Source organism: Lepus europaeus, chromosome 16, assembly GCF_033115175.1.
Source record: "Lepus europaeus isolate LE1 chromosome 16, mLepTim1.pri, whole genome shotgun sequence".
Taxonomy (NCBI): Eukaryota; Metazoa; Chordata; class Mammalia; order Lagomorpha; family Leporidae; genus Lepus; species Lepus europaeus.
Genome location: NC_084842.1, coordinates 3,555,853 through 3,571,693, shown reverse-complemented (window position 1 = coordinate 3,571,693; position 15,841 = coordinate 3,555,853). Strand labels below are relative to the sequence as shown.

General features: G+C 55.4%; 1 pseudogene; it reads left to right on the top strand.

The window, feature by feature from the left end:
* Window positions 1–388: 388 nt before the first annotated feature.
* On the top strand, window positions 389–2,319 carry LOC133775466 (rap1 GTPase-GDP dissociation stimulator 1-like; annotated as a pseudogene).
* The last annotated feature ends 13,522 nt before the right edge of the window (window positions 2,320–15,841 follow it).

Genomic DNA, 15,841 nt, shown 5'->3' with positions numbered 1-15,841 from the left:
GAAATACCTCAAGACAATGAGAAAATGTAATAAAACAGAGTAAAACATATGGATGTACAAAAAGCAAAACCAAGACAGAAATTCATAGCAACAAATGCTTACATCACCAAAGAAGAAATATTTCAAATAACTAACCTAACCTTAGGAACTAACAAAAGATTAAAACAAAAAAATAGCAGAAAGAAAAGACCAAAAAAGTCACAAAATTGAAAATCAATGGCTATAGACCTTGTCCATATTCTTTTCTACTTTTTATTTGTTGAACTCTTTATTTAGTGAAGCATTAAGCTTGTGATTATGAAGTATTTAAAATTATGTTACTTAAAAATTTTAAAAAAAGAAGGAGAACGGAGGCGGGGGGGAAGTATCATTATATTCTTAGAACTACATGAAATGTATCTATGAGCTACATGAAGTCTGTTATCTTTATATTAATTTAAAAAACTCAGCTTTGAACCAGCATTGTGATGCAGAAGGATTCTTGGACTGTCTGCTTCAAGTCCAGGCTCAAAATACCTTGGCAACAAGTGAAAAAAATACAAGGGAGTGAAAGACTGCAATTGTTTGCAAATCCATTGACTCCACTGTCTTCCTGCACAAAGTAGCTAACATCATAGCTGAAGTAGCCAAAAACGAGCTTGTGAGAATTACCTGTGTGGATGCCAGCTAGATTTCACTACTGGTACAGCTGCTAAGTAGCAAAGACCAGGAAGTGCTGCTTCAGACAGGCAGGGCTCCAGAAAAATTGTGCCACCATTGCCATGAGGCGGAAGCACAGTTGACTAAGCTGATGGTGCACAGGTTGTAGTTGGCCATTCACATCACTGGGCTCTATCCCAGATCCATCATTGAGCTCTTGATTGTCTTTTTTGGCAGGCTGGTGAACTATAGCAATGAGAATGATTCCCTTCAGGCTCAGCTTGTTGATGTTAGTGCTATCCCTATCTTAGTGTCATTACTGGAATCAGGGCCAAAGTGCAGCTCTTACAGGGGAATCTGTCTAATTTCATTTGGAAATCCAGCAGAACTTGAGTTAGGTATGCTTTGCTAGCACAACCCTGGCTGAAGAGCTGGTAAAACTCATCAAGAAACAAACAGACCATAATAAGAAGGAGAAGATTTTGAAGTTCTTGCTCTGTTGGCATAAAAAGATGCCATTAAACTACAGCTGGTTTAAGCAGGTCTAGTAGTACCACAAATTGTTCAGCAGAAGATGGATACTGACAAGACAGAATTGCTGAGCTCAGAATGGCTTCAGATCGACTGCTTTCCTTACTCCTTGGAGATGAAGCCATGCAGAAAGTATTGAAAGACACCATGTGTTTCAAAGGGTGCTTTCCTGGATTCCATTAAATAACCACCAGCTACAGCTTGCTAGAACACTGGCTAAATTGCCAGCAATGATGGAAATTGCATTCATTTGGTTGACAGTGGAATAGCAGAAAAACCTGTGGATTTATTGGGCAGATGTATTTGGAACACAATTACCTGTTCTATGGAATGTGATCTACTTCTAAGTGGATCTCATTTAACTTTTCAAAGGATATACATGCGCCAGCCAAACATACTAACATTCCTGTTGTGGCTGAGTATAAGGCTTACTGAATGGGTTTGTTATAATCTGGCCTGGTATTTTATGTTTGGGTGCAGTTTGATATTTCCAGAAAGTAATTTCCAGTAATCTTCTTTTCACTTTTGCAAGGCTTTGATGGATCCAAAAATTATCTGTCAGAAGCCATTTTTCCTTTTTTTCCACTTGAAAAAAATAATTAAAATTATTGCCAACCAGGTTTGCTTACAGTTGCCCACTGGGGTACTCACATTTGTACCTTCCTGTCATTTATTTGCCCATCTCTGTGTCTTCCTATCTCTGTCCATCCATCCATCCACCTGTCTGCATCAGTGCCCCCAGATGGCAGCCAGGGCCTCAGGGCTGTAGCTGTGGGAGAAAGGGCAGTGTGCCATGCCTTTGCCTGTGTGCCTGCTTTGCCATCCCTGCTGTGTGCGGTGCTGGGCCAGTGCTGGGCCTGGCTGGGCTTTGTTTTCCTCATCAGTGAAACGAGAGCAAAGGTGATACCCTCTGTGTTCCCTTCCATCACGTGGATGTGTGAAATCGGGCTCATGCACAGCTTTTCTGCATCTCCAGAGAATTTTTATTACAGCAGACTCCTCAACAGAACAAGAAAAACTTTAAAACCATCTCACTGGAGTCCGTCTTTCAAAATGGCCCTCCACGCTGGAGCCCCCCTCTCCTCCCTCCCGCTCCTGGTCGCAAACCTGCAGAGGCTGGTTCTCAGGGCGGAGCAAGGAGAACGCTGAGAAATGGCACCTTTCAATGATGCACCATCATACGTGTGAATTTCCTGTGGGAGTGGGGCTGGGGTTATCAGAGGCAGGGCCAGGGATGAGGGGGCAGCAGAAGGGGCATCCTGGACCTTTGGAAATGGGAAGGGGGTTAGTGACAGGTGAGTCCTGAGTCTCTCCTTCATCGCCATTGTCCTCGGCAGACAGCACAGGTGGGGAAGAGGAGGACTTCCTGGTGTGCAACGCCAATGGCTTGAGGGAGGAGGAGGGCAGGATGTGGCTGAAGGGGACATCCTGAGGCCAGCAGAGACCTGTGGTGGGGCCATAGGTTGTACCCATGGGAGTCACCAGTTCTGTCATTGTTTGGTGGTCAGAGTGTGGGAACCTCAGGAAGCTGGGGCCAGGGGGTGTGGGACTCTTTATGAATTTTAATTCAAAATGATTGGTTTACCAAGTTGTTATCAGATCTATTGACAGAGGAGGAATAGGAAGAAGAGGAAAGGGGTTCAGGGACTTGGACCAAGGCCCACAGGTGGCAGACAGTGCTGGCACACCTGGGTCCACGGAACACCTCGCACGGTCCTGCCTGCTCTCCTCACGTGGTTCCTGGGCAGAGCACAGAACCTGTCCATGCGGTCAGGGGTTGAGGAACCTGACTCTGGTCCTGCGGGCCCAGGAGGGTCCATTGTGACAGGGCTGACAGCACTCATGACGTTACCATTGCCAAGCACCCCTCCTCCATGTTCTAGAACAGTCAGGACACTGGCCCTGTTTTCTTAGCAGAAGCTGCCTTTGGTAGAGGTGGGCAGATTGGGACAGAGGCACTCTCTTCCGGTCCTGCTGACATGGACACAAGCAGGTGGGTGGTACTGGCTTCTCAAGGCCATCGCTGCTACTGCTCTTGATAGTTGAGCACGTGTGGTGCCTCTTTTGTGCAGATCTTTGCATACAGCGGTGCCTTTCACAGTAACCCTGTGGGGCCCTTTGTTGTGAGTGTGATGGGTGACAGCTCTCTGGGCAGGAGCTGTGGTCAGCTCTGACCTCAGGCCAGGTAGCCATGTCTGCAGGGGACGTCCCTCTGTGCCCTGTAGTCAGGGACATAGCAGCACACTCCAATGCAAAGCTGGGTGAGGAGAGTTAGCCCCTACCTGCCCCTGTTCTTTGAAGGAGTCATTCATTCTCCTGGGACCTGGAGATTAAGTGCAGCCCTACTGGCAGGTGGGGGCGGCGGATGGAGCAGAGGCAGAGGGTGGTGGGCATCTCCCACTCTGAACATACGGACAGGAACCAGGCAGGCATCCCCTGTGGCTCTCCAGTGCTGCATCACTGTGTCATGTTGGGATGTTTGCCTTGCAGCTTGGCCATGGAGGCCCTGAAATCCCTGTTGGTAAAGGAGCGAGCAGCAATCATTGCCAACTATGAGCAGGTGCAAGCCAGGCTGCCCAGAGGGGCGGGATCCCAGCTGTGCATGCTGTGCCCGTGATCATGGGATCCTGGGCTCTTTGGGGGACACAAAAAGGGAGAGGGCCGCCCGTCTTCCTCCAACCCCACAGATCCCTGGCTAACACCTGGACCCTGCTCTGGATTGCAGGTTTGCAGAGAAGGGGAGCAGGTGGAGCCTCAGCAAGAGGAGTACTTGGCCACCCAACCATCCCCACGTCAGCTGGGGATCCAGTGAGTCATCCTTAATCACCTCATCTCAGGCAATGTGTCGCTTAGGGAAGCACCTCTTTTGAAGCAGGACCTGCATCCCCAGGCTCAGAACCTGTTCCAGGCCTCCGTCACAGCCCAGGCCCTGGTGGGCATTAGGCCAGAGCCGGGGGCCCCATGTACATTAGGGAGGGCACTTGGGCTGTTGTCCAGCAAGTCTCTTAGAGATCAGGATTTCAGGTACTGCTGTACTGGGGAAGGGCCAAGGGGAGCAGGTAGTGGTGCCTTAGCGTGTTTAGGGCCGGTGTGGAGACTCATCTGGAAGGGACTCAGCCAGGGAGGGTTTGCAAGCTGGAAGGACCTGCCCCTGGCCCTGGTGCTGGGAGGAGAGCTGAGGACTTGGGTGGAGGAGAGGACCCAGGCTTTAGATCTATTCCCACATTTGTCCCAGGGCAGGAGAGTCCAGGGGGCTGAGGAGGTAGAGTCAGAGGAGCATAATGGACTGGGGTGTGCTTTCCGGAAACGGGAGCAGCCCATGTTGAAACACAGAGGAGGCAGAACGTGTCTGGAGTCCTGCAGTTCATGCTGAGCTCCCCACTGGACCTGGGGAAGAAGGGCCACAGTGGCTGCAATGATGGTCACTGTCTCGGGGTCGGACAGGAGAGGGGTGAGGTCCATGGAACAGGTGGAGTACGCAGCCAGGGTGCAGGAGAGGGGGAGGGAGCTGTGGACCGGCCAAGGGGTGTGAGAGTACCAGGGGTGGACACAAGGATGCCCCTTGAAGCACCAGGAAGTGCTCAGGTCTCAGGTTAGTGGTCGGTCAGTTTCTGCTGGAGGGGCCCCCTCCCGCTAACCCCTGGGCTGCCCTGCCCTGGAGGAAGCCCCTGTTCCTGCAAGGAAGGAGGCCTGATTGTGAGGCCAGACTCCCTGCAGACACAGAGGAGCCTGCCCAGCCTTCCTTCCCTGTGCTCCCTGGTCACTCTGAAGGCTGCCCCAACCCTTCCTCCTGCTGGGTCCTGGGCTGAGTCCCGGATGTGGCTGGCCCTTCCCCGGCCTCTCAGGAGGCAGACTGTGCATGGCCTGGCGCAGGTCCTCACATATCTGCCTCCCTTGCCTTCCAGGGAGAAGACGCTGTCCCATGACAGACAGCACCCTAATGCAAAGGTGATCGCCTGTTCTTGCAGGACCTTGCAGCTCATCTGCATGAGAGTTGTGTGCCAGTGGCCTCAGGCAGTGGTTAGTGGGAGGACCACAAGGTCTTAGCAGGGCAGCAGTTCCTGGAGGAAGAACCTGAGTGGTTGTTTTACCAAACCCACCTGTTGCATCCCGGGACACCATCTCATTGCAGGAACCCGATTAGAGTCCCAGAGACCTCTGACCTGAGTTCAAGGGGTCCTGTCTATTCTGAGTTCTGGGCCCTGGGCTCTGGACCTTTCCTGGCTCCTCCCACTTCCTCCAGGGCTGCTCAGGGCTGTCTGGCAGCCGGATTCAGCCACCACGTCTCCCTGCCCAGCAGAAACACCGGGAGAGCCAACGGCTTAAAAAGTGGGTGAAGATGATAGAGAAGTGGGACAAGCATTGCAGCAGTGAGAAGGTAAGAGGGCAAGGGTGCACAGGTGGCCACTTCCTGCAGGGTTAGGGGAGCAGCGCCCTATTTCTGTGGGGTAGGGGTGGTACACTTTTCCAATCCCAAAGGATCAGACCTCAGCCACCAATTTCCTGCCCACCCTCGCAGGGCCACCCTGCTGGGAGAGAAGCTAATGTGAGGGCTGTCGCCACACCAGGCTAGCACAGCTCCTGGCGCCCCCTAGGGGCAGCCCACTGAAGTAGCAGCCCTCACCTCCTTAGTCCTTGCCCCCTATAACTGTATGGGTGGTGAGGCCCAGGGTGAGCATATCCCACGGTCCACAACACAAGGGAGCCCCAGCCCCCATCTCCCGAGGTCTCACTCTGCAACACCTCCTCAGGCTGGCCCTGGGAACCTGTCTCATCAGAGCCTCCTCTTTCCTGCTGCTGCGCCCCAGGATTTACGAGGGCACCCCCGCCCCCGTGCGGGGAAAGGTGTGGGCGCTGCTGCTGGACGTGGACAAGATGAAAGCTAAGAACCCTGTGAGTACCAGGGATGGCTCTTCTGCCCTCTACCAGAAGCAGCACTCACAGGCCGGGCTGGAGGCGCAGTCTCAGGAGCTCAGGGATGCAAGGCCCGGGGAGCGGCAAGTCCTCCATCAGGACCTCAGGGAACTCCCAGCTTTCCTGCCTGCCTTTCTCTGTACCTCCATCCGGGCTTCCTCTGCATTTCCTGGGCCCAGCCTGGTCTACCACAGACCCTGCCTCTCGACCTGGTGGGCTTTTCTTATGCAGCTTGGCTGGGGCCAGGCCAAGTGCAGACGGGAATCAACAATGGGCAGAGTCCTCCTGCCTTGAGATCCTGGTTTTGTGTGGAAGAGGTCGTCCTCTGGCCCTTCCAATCCCAATGCAGCCCCAACCTGGTCACCTGGCGTGCCCAAACTAGCCTGTCTCTACCTGGCCTGGCCTGTTCTTCCAGGCCCCGCCCTCACATGCACCTGTCTTTAACTGCCCTCATCTGTCCCTTGCCCTGTCCTCACTTGGCCTGGCTGCTCCATCTGTAAGACTCAGCTCTCAGGTGTTCCTGAGGGATGAGGGAGCCCAGCAAGGAGGCAACAGAGGGCTGGCAGCAGCTTCTACCTGCCACCTTCTCTGTCTGGCATTAGGGAGCTGGGCTCAGGTCATAACACCCTCTCTGCACTCTCCCACCACTCTCAGAGGGTGGGGCTCTCCCTGGGAGCAGGTCTTGGGAAAGAATAATCCAAGGGGAACATACTCAGAGCCCTGCTGGTCACCCCACTGTCCTCAGTGGGGCAGATGCTTTCCTGCAGGGGTAGAGGTGAGGCCTAGAAAAGGGAGTTGCTCTCACATCAAGGTGGGCCTCAGACACCACAGGGGGGCATTTGGAGGCCTGGTCTGAGTCTGTTTGCTGAGGGGTGCAGTGGACAGGGAAGAGGAGAAGCCTGGAGGAGCCCAGGTGCCTGAGCATCAGCAGTGGGTGGTCCTTGGTGTCCCCTCTCCAGGGCTGCTGGGCACAGCAGGTGCCCAGACCCCTGAACTCACGCCAGTGACACTCCCTGAGCTTCCTGCATGAAAAACTCCCCTTCTGCAGGAAATGCTTAGTGATTTTGGTGACAGCTGGGGAGCCAGAGGGAGTTCTGTGTCCTGAGGTGATGCCTCCCCCCGGTCCCACCTTACAGCAGATTAAGGTACAGGGCAAGCTGCTGTTGGAGGTGATCCAGCACATCAACATGGACATCAAGAGAACATTTAGGGACCACATCATGTTCCAACAGCGCTATGGACCTGCAAGGGAAAAGAGAGACCCCTGGGAAGATGGGGGGAGTCCCAGGAGAGACCCGGAGTCCTGGGAGAGTCATGAGATCCCAAGAGGGTTGAGGACCCGGGGACACAAGTACCAGAAGGTGCGGAAGGCCCTTTCAGCTCATGGGTCAGCCAGCACGGAGCACCTGGGTAGACCTGGGGCAGGGACATAGTGAAATTACTTAAGGATGAAGAACTCCCAGGTGTTTAAAAAAATGCAAACCAAGACATAACGTGTAATACATAGCTGGCCATGGGAAGAGAAACAGGACAGAAGTGGGAGACTTGGAGTAGGCTATTGAGAAGGGGCCCCGGAATTGCAGCTATGGTGGTAGAAGAAGGAAAGCCCAACCCTGAGTTGGGGGGAACAGGGGCTTCTGGGATGGTCTAGACAGACTGGGTGAGCCCTGTGCCATTAGCAGGTCCCTGGAAGGCAGAATCTGGATGTCAGGGGAGTGCATAGGGCATCTTGGGTGGGAATATGATGAGGGCATGGGCACAAGGCAGCAGGGTCCTATGGTGCTGTGATTGGATGGGCAGGGCTATATGCAGGTTGGTAGTTAGCTTAACACCAAGAACAAGGCCACAGGAGGGCATGGACTCATGGAGGCTGTGGCTTTGAGGGGGCCAGAGCCATGGTGTGGCCAGGATTAGAGCAGATCAACCATGGAGTAAATGAAGTCAGAGAGACCAAACGGACACCATGGTTCACAACAGTCACATATACCTAACAGCATAGCCAAAGAGCATCTGGTATCTGGTTCTCTACATGTGTCTTGGTTTGCATCTAATGAGTTGGGATCCATATTTCTTATGCAAGTCCAGGATATGCTCATCACACCTGCAATACGGCTGCAGTCAATACCCAGTCAGTGTCCACATACCCCCACTGCCTTACCATCTCTGAATGGTTTTTCTGATCAGAAGTTGGGGTTTTATGTAGAGTGACTGGGGATGGGGCAAAGCCACTCACTGTTAGGGACTCTTCGAGGGACATGACTCCCAGGTTGAAGTGAACAGACATGGCTCTGTATAAAGGCTGCAGCTGGTTGCTTGACCCTAGGCTGGAGACACAGGAATCTGCTCTTCAATGGCCCTCGCCTAGAGAAGATTGCCCAAGAAGAGAGAGGAGGAGGGGGAGAAGAGGGGCTGGCCCAGGCTAACATGAAGGGGAGCCTAGACCAGCAGGGACAGTCTTCTGGGAGAGCCACTGGTCTCCATCACTAGGGTCCTGACCCATTTCCTCTACAAGATGTCAATGTCACTTCAATGAGAGGGGGCTCTCAGCCAGCCTGATCCCAGGTAACCTAATGGTGACTTTGACTCACGGAGTGTGTGGCAGTGACACTGCTGACTGCTGACCTCTGTGGCCCAGTGCTGAGCCTGCTCAGCTTCCTGATGTGAGAGCCTGCAGCCGCCAGGCCAAATGTCCAGCAACTGCCAGCTGCCCAGCTGCAGAATAACAGGGATAGAAGCCCAGGAGCCCAGGGTTCCTCGCAGGTTACACATGTGTGTGACGGCCTTCCTGGGACAGCAGTCTGAAGGCCTTCCCAGCTGTCCTTGCCACGCCCTGCGCAGTCTGTATCTCTGTGAGTTTTAAACTCACCAGCATTGCCTGTCAAGGGCTGGGAGGTGAGGAGCTCTGAATGTGGGCCCTGGGGCTGCAGGGATCCCCATTCAACCCACTGTGGTGCTCTGGAGCAGCACCACTCAGTCTGCAAATGGACAACAGGGCCCTGGCTGCTTTCCAGTGCGCCTGTGCTTATACAGCTGGCCCCCAGGGTGCAGATGCCACTGCAAACCTCTAGTGGTTGACGGAAGGTGGGTGCCTCATTGTGCAGTTTCGGGTGACCAGGAGACCAGCATGGGATAAGGCCCTGAAAGCTGAGGCAGGAGTGTGGGCCTCTCAAGTCAGAGAGGACAGAGAAGCACCTGTTGGGTTGACCACTGTGGAGGTTTGCACTTGACTTGAAATGCGACAGCAGTTTTCTGTGGTGCGACTGGGATCAACGTCCCAAATAGTGTGAACACTAAGGACTTAGGACTTTGAATCTCACGAGACCTGAAATAGAGACCAAGCAGGAGTCATCCAGGAATGTAAGAGTGGACCCACGTGTACAGATCCACCCAGCTACTATACAAAGGGGCCGGCGTTATTACATAGTGGGTAAAGCAACCGCCTGTAGTGCTGGTCTTTCTCTGTTCTTGTTCCCCGAGTGGGACTTGTAGTACAATGTGGGGAGGGAACATTCGTCTTCCACTCGAGATTTAGGAGAAAGCGTTCAGTCTCAGCACAGAGCGGCAGTGGTGGGTTCACAGATCCCCTAGGATGAGTGTGTGTTCACACCTATTCCCTGTTCGCTGGGGGGGTCTTTGTCATGAGCAGGTGATGAACTGTGGCAAAGGCTAATTCCAGCATCTCCTGACAGGTGTTCCCCTTGCGGTTGTTTTACAGTGGAGAACTAATAGCTGGGTGGATCTGTACACATGGGTCCATACTCCAGTCAGGGGGCATTCTGGGAAAAGCCAAGCCACGGGGACAGAGGAGAAAGCAATGGTTACCAGAGGTTATGGGGGAGTAGGAGAGTGTGACTCCTGAGGGGACACAAGGAGGAAGGAGCTGCTCCTGGAGCTGCTGGGCTGGGGCTGGGAGACTCTCCACGTGGGCCAAAGGCCTGGACTGAGCCTCCCACAGAGCACACATCCCGTGTGCAAACCTTAAAAACACACACTGGGCCGGCGCCGCGGCTCACTAGGCTAATCCTCCGCCTTGCGGCGCCGGCACACCGGGTTCTAGTCCCGGTCGGGGCACCGATCCTGTCCCGGTTGCCCCTCTTCCAGGCCAGCTCTCTGCTGTGGCCAGGGAGTGCAGTGGAGGATGGCCCAAGTCCTTGGGCCCTGAACCCCATGGGAGACCAGGAGAAGCACCTGGCTCCTGCCATCGGATCAGCGCAGTGCGCCGGCCACAGCGCACCAACTGCGGCGGCCATTGGAGGGTGAACCAACGGCAAAGGAAGACCTTTCTCTCTGTCTCTCTCTCTCTCACTGTCCACTCTGCCTGTCAAAAAAAAACAAAAACAAAACAAAACAAAACAAACAAAAAAAAAAACCACCCACTGGACTGAAAACGGGAAGGCATCAGCTACCCCCAGGTGACCCTTGTCATCATAGGCAGATTTGACCAGAAAACTGTAGGAACACCCAGCTGCTCCAAGACCCAACTGCTCTTGCAAGAGAACTTGAGTCAGTGTTCAGTTTGCCGGCAGGATCAGTCAGATAAAACCAAGCAGACTCGGCGGGCAACAAGGGAACAGAACAGTCCTCTCTCTTCTCTTTTGCAGGCAGCAGGCACTGTGTCACATGCTCCTGGCATTCTCTGCATCTGACAACGTGAGTAATCCATGGTGCTGTTCCAGGTCCTCTTCCCAGGAGGGCCAGCTGACCAGGTCACAGAGATCCAAGTCCACGGTGAGGCCTGACTGATGTGGACAGAACCACAGAGGGGTGAGGGCCGGCACAAGGCTCTCCTTAGAGCTGACCACACATTGTGAGAACAGGAAGTGATGCTTCCCAAGTGAGGTCCTTGCTCGCAGGTGGGGTCAGCATCCCAGGGAGAGCAGCTCTGCCAGGCGATGCCCTTCCATGACATCACTGGCCCTTGCAGGAGGTGGGCTACAGGCAGGGCGTGACCTGGGTGGCGGCCATACTGCTCATGTTTCTAGAGGAGGAAGATGCGTTCTGGGCCCTGACCCAGCTGGTAACCAACCACAGGCATGCGATGCAGAGTAGGGGGCTTCACACAGCCAGCCTTGGGGAGTGGGAGGGCGGAGCACACTGCCAGGGCAAATGCACCGCCCACCCCCATCCAATTCTTCAGTGACCAGGACAAACAGGGCTGGCAGAGAGCAGCTCTCTACCAAGTCTGACCCTCCATCTTCCCATCGGCCAAGGGCACTGTAGCCATCCCTGACTTCCCTGTGTGTGCTGCACCCACAGCCCTCAGATTCCTTCCTGTCCAGGTGACACTTATGTCCCTTCCACCCTCCCATCTGTCACTTCACACAGTGGGCCACTGTCAGATGGCAGTTCCCCATCCTGATTCTGTCAGTCTCACTCTTGTACCCAAGGGACGACCATGCCCCATCCCCCAGCAGCCACATGCAGCCCAGCCAAGCCTCGACTCTTCCCTTCTCTTAACTGCCTTGGCCAGGTCAGCTCCTGGCTGACCCTGCAGAGCCTCCCCCACTCCTGGTACTCAGGACTCCCTGATGCCATATGCCAAATGGCCCCACCTCCCTGCAATCAGGCTCTGATTTTTTTTTGTGGGGGGGGTGCTGGGGGTTTCTCAGGATTCTATAAGACCAGTTGTCCCAAGGTGGAGAGACTCCGATATCGCCATGACCATATCCTAAAGTGTGCGTTACCAAAACTAAAGAGGCACCTGGTAAGTGGAGGTGTCCCTCTCCCCCTGCCCAGGGGCCCTGTGTCCCTTAAGTTGGGATTGAATATAGGACCTGACCCTTCCTGGGGCTGACAGGAGACGAGTGCCAGCTAGGGCCGCTCTTGAGGTGTGAGCTCTGCAGAAGGCCAGGGGTCAGGTGAGTGTCCACCTGGCAGGTAAGCCCTCCAGCCTGCTGGTGTGCTGCCCTTTGTGGAGCCTTCATGGGTGGTGTCCAGAGAAAGGAGGGACACGGGCCCCAGGCCCTCAGCCGCTCTGCCTCTTCCCGCAGGACAACGAAGGAGTGTGTGCACGCATCTACGCGCAGGGCAGCTTCAGCAGTGCTTCCTGGATGGGGTGAGGCTGCCTGGGAGAGCTCACCTCCAGGGAAGCTCCTGGCTCAGTGTTCCCACTCCCCTGAGATGGGGTGCAGCGACCCCCATTCCTAGCAGCCACACAAGGGTCCCTGCTGGGCACACTAGCAAGGCCGTGACACAGAGGGGACGTCCCCAAGGCAGAGGGCAAGTCTCAGGTTCAGCATCACAGGCAGATCTGGCCAGGACCCATCCTGGGAGGAGAAAGGGACTCCACAAGCCCCTGAGTGGCCACAGCAGCCTGGAGCTGAGCCGCTCGGCCTCGCTCCCGGATACCAGGCCACTGTCAGCCCCGGGCTGGGGACTGACCCCTGGCCATGCTGCAGCTGGTGTCTTGGTGCTTCTCGCAGAGCACAGAGCAGCCTCTGAGACTCCCAGGCTAGTGGCTGTGCTGGGCAGGCCTCCTTGCCCCTTCTCTCTGGACCACTAGCGCCCTTATGTGGGCTGGAACAGGAGCCCCCTTAGATATGGCCCCACATCCCCACCGAGATGAGTCCCTTGCTGCACGAAGCTGCAGAACACAGTCGGATGCAGCCTGACTGAGGTCTCTCCCCGTGCTGGAGCCTGGCTCAGGCTTGGTCCTCCCACTCTGCTCTCCCCACAGACCGCTTTCCCTCTCACCCTGAGATTTTGGGATGTATATATCCTCGAGGGTGAGCCAATGCTCACAGCTATGTCATATGCAGCTCTTAAAATCCACAGACGTAAGTCCTCTGGGGGCTCTCAGGGCCCAAGGGTGGTGGTGGGGGCGGTATGGTGGGAGGGACACTGCTTGGCCTGAACAAGCAGGGCATGGAGGGAGGAACAGGCAGTGTGGTAGACTGGGCAGGGCACCAAGGGGCTTCTTGAATCTCCCTCAACCCCAACCCTAGCTCACCAGGGATCTTGGCCAGCCTCCATTGGCCCTTGGTCTCCTATTGGGCCCTGGCAGCACCCAGCAGGTAGGGCAGGGTGGGTGCCGCTCCTTCCCTCGGGCCCTCCCTGGCCTGAGGCTCCTCTCTGTGTCTAGAGCGCCTCCTGCAGCTGTCCAGGGACAGGCTCTCCCAGCACCTGCAGGAGGAGCTGCGCCAGGCCTGGGCCTTGGATGATGACGCTGTGCTGAGGCAGCTCCAGGCCTGCAAGATGGAACTGCACAGGATGAAGTGCCTGCAGCCTCCTCCAGGTGGGCCTCAGCCCATGGCGAGCTCCCCTCTCCCTCTGGGGAGACAGCAGTAAGAGCACCCAGGCCACAGCAGCCCTTTCGCCCTCTTCCTCCACTCCTGCTCTCAGTAGCCTTGGGAAAGCTGGCCTGGAGTTCTCAGGGCAGGTGCTGGGATGCTGAATTCTGGAACATGCCCTTGTGGGGCTTTGCCATCATTTCCCCATTAATAAGGGATGGGCTGGAAGTTGGGTCCAGATCTCCAACAGTGGAGGCCTGGCCCTCCCTGCAGGGTGCCACAGCCTGGGGTCCACTGGATCCAGGAGCCCAGATCCAGGCTGTATTTTCCTAGGCAATGAAGTGACCTGTCACTCAGAGGACACCAAAGTTGCTCCCCCTGCACACAGGCAGAGCCCAGGGCTGTCTAGGAGCTAAAGCTACAGAGGCATGTTGGGGGTGGTGGTGGTGAGACTTTGCTGAGCCCCTCAGCCTGGCCCTCCTGTCTGTTCACCAAGAATCACCTGGGAGGCACAGGTGCCCCCAGCCCATGGCAGGAATGCAGAGGCTGGTCCTGTGGGCCCAGGGGCAGAACCCCGAGTTGAACTCAGCCTAGGAAGGGTCTAGTCCCAGCCTGGAGTGGATAGCCCTTAGGGCTGGCTTGGGGGAGGGAGAGTGTCACAAACTGGGGGAAACCTCTCACTTGCCTGTCATGGAAGGGGTGCCCTGTCTTGGTTCATTCCTGATGGTATCATAAAAACACACACTAGGTCACTCATAGAGAACAGAAATTGATTGCTCACAATCCTGGGGGTTGGAAATATGGGGTCCAGGGAGGGCCTGCTCAGTGGCTGAGGAGGGCCCAGGGCTGCTTCCAAAGTGATGTGATCCATGTGCTATTAAGGCAGCAAACACGGGTACAGAAGCCCCCAGGGCCTACCTTCCCTCCTCTCTTTATAAGAGCACTGCTTCGTGTCTTCACCTTGACCCCACCAGAGCCCACTACTCCTTCTTCTCTTTTTTTAGATTTAGAGAAAGAGAGAATGAGAGAGAGAGAGAGAGAGAGAGAGAGAGAGCGAGCTTTCATCCATTGTCACTCCCCAAATGGTTGAGACAGCCAGGGCTATACAGGCTGCAGCCTGGAGCCAGGAACTCCATCCAAGTCTCCCACATGAGCGACAGGGGATATCTGCTGCTGTCTTCCCAGGTACATTAGCAGGGCACTGGATGGGAAGTGGAGCAGCCAGGACTCAAACCTGGGCTCTGATAAAGGATTGCAAGCAGCAGCTTATCTGCTGCGCCACAACCCCCACAGCTCTCTTAAGGTTTAAATTCCAGCATACACTTTTGGAGGGACACAGACACATCGCAGCAGCCCCAAATTAAGTGAGCGGTGGAGGTGGATGAGGACAGGTAGCTTAGGAGACAGCTAAGATTACCTTTGTCCTGAGTTGAAGCTAGCCTGGACCCCGCCCAGGTGACAGGGACCACCCAGAAGTAGGCTGAGGTGCCCCTGACAGCTCCCACTGTGGAGGCTGCACACAGCTCTCCTGGCTCTGGGAGGTTTGGTATCCTCAGTGACAGCCCAAGGGGGCCAGACAGGTCCCCAAGGATTCAGTTCGAAGGGATTCAACCTGCGAGCCACATGTGCTGAGTGGAAAAGGAAACCAAGTCCACTTTCCTTTCAGCAAGACGAGAAGAACTGCCCAGCTTGGAGCTCGTCTCCCTGTGGCCCGGGCCTCTCCCGAAACTTCGGAGGCGCAAGATGCTGTTTGGAGCAGACACCGTGGACCTCTTTGCTCTGCCAGATCTACAGCAGCCACTGTGGAGGTTAGCGCCCCGCCCACCTGTGAAGGCAATGCCACCAAGAGCCTTCGTTCAGGCTGTGCAGGAGGCAAAGCAGGGGTCTGATGAAGGGGCACCCACAGTGCCCTGGGCCTCTCAGGGGACTTCCGAGTTTCCAGTTCCAGCCTGCTGGCAGGACCTTACCAGATGGGCTTTCCTCCCTACTCCTGTGTTCTGGCGGGGCGTTACAGAGTATTGGGCCCTAGAAGCTGAAACCCAAGAGCAACTCATGGGCCACTCCCAGTCTTACCATCTTGCCCTGAGGTTCAAGACTAAAGCCTGGCCTCCCCAAGCCTCACCACAGGAGGAATGATGATGGGGACTCCTTGGAATCCTGAGCCACGGGATGCTCTAGGGGGCATCTAGCCTGCCTCTCCCTTACTTAGGACAACTGGGGAGACATGGCTCTGGGCTCTACCCAACCCACTTGCAGACCCAGTGCCCAAGCTTAAGAACCACCCCCCGGACCGTAGACCCCACAGGCCATGCTGCTCAGGGCACAGTGACCCCCCCCCGCCCCCCGCCGAAAGGCACACAGCAGCTAAGAAAGGCTGTGGAATGCTCCAAAGCCACACACACCTGCTGGCTGCCTCGCTGTCTCCTCTACAGAGCACTCCTGCACTGAGGACCCAATCCTGCCACCAACCTGCTGAGCGCCGGGTAGCAGGTGACATAGAGAAAGGCTCGGGCAGACCTGAGAACACC